The sequence below is a fragment of the Aplysia californica genome, unplaced genomic scaffold (genome assembly GCF_000002075.1).
Source record: "Aplysia californica isolate F4 #8 unplaced genomic scaffold, AplCal3.0 scaffold00862, whole genome shotgun sequence".
Classification (NCBI taxonomy): Eukaryota; Metazoa; Mollusca; class Gastropoda; order Aplysiida; family Aplysiidae; genus Aplysia; species Aplysia californica.
The window spans coordinates 67,450-68,646 of NW_004798132.1; positions in this window are offsets into that span (position 1 = coordinate 67,450).

The window sequence follows — 1,197 nt, forward strand, 5'->3', positions numbered from 1 at the left end:
GCACACACACACACACACACACACACACACAATCACACACTCACACATGCGCACAAGCGCGCGCACACACACTCACACACTCACACACACACGTACACAGGCACACACGCACATACACAGACCTAAACATTCACTCAAAAACGAACACATAAATTATTTTTTTAAAATATGTTAAATTCACACACAATGCCGAGTTACTTACCCATCATGAATCGTGGCCTAGGGGTTATGGTGTATCGCCTCTCATTTAATAGGTTCTGGGTTCGAATCTGGATAGAAACAGAATTCTTTTTTCTCTGAGATTGTCTCCTTACACCTCCTTTCCTGTTCTAGCAATATCCCGTCATTTGCTTTCGTCCCCAATGTCTGCCCTCACCCCTCACCTCCTTTGCCCCCTCCTTTGGGCTCCTGACTCTTTCTGCAGCCTTTCTTGTGCTACTTCTTGGCTCCTTCTTACTGCCGTCTTTCAGCCGCACCCTGATCTTCTGGTAGGAAAGATCTACACCTAGCCTTCTCGGACAAGGGCGAAAAATCTCGGAGGTCCCGTGTGCAAGTTACGCACGTTAAAGATCCCTTGGTGGTCCAAAATCAATAAGAGTATACTTTGGCCGCCACTAGGTCAAAAATCAAAATTTTCTACAAACTGAAAATATTTAGTGTATCCCGCACGCTCATACAACATTATGCAGTTGCGAGCGGCGCCGTAAAACACTTACTTAAATAAGGAATCAACAGCACCTTCAATGCTGCAAACAAACACTATGTCCATGTCATGAATACCCCTATTCACTTTCTTTACCAATACCAAGAACCTGTCAACAAAGTTATCAAACATACCAAGTGGGTGGTGGGCGGGTGCTCCTGGTGTGGTTTGCTCCTTCTTTCCTAGCAAACATCTGTCGTCCTTATCTCCCCTCCTTCTTTTTTGTGTATGTTACACTCATAATCCATTCTTCGGCTCTTATAATACCTTATTGTGTTGCAAGTGCCATAAAACTCTTACTAAAACTAAAAACATACCAAGAATCATGAACTTATACCGGCGTTTGTGGCGTAGCACGTGGGCGCTTTGCCGTCGCATCCAGGAAACCCAAGTTCTATTCCGAGTGTAGAGAAGTTTTATTGAGTATCTCAGTCCTTCTGCTTGAATGTTCTATCTCACTCAGTCCCGGTTTGCGCTAACAGAAATGGCCGAAC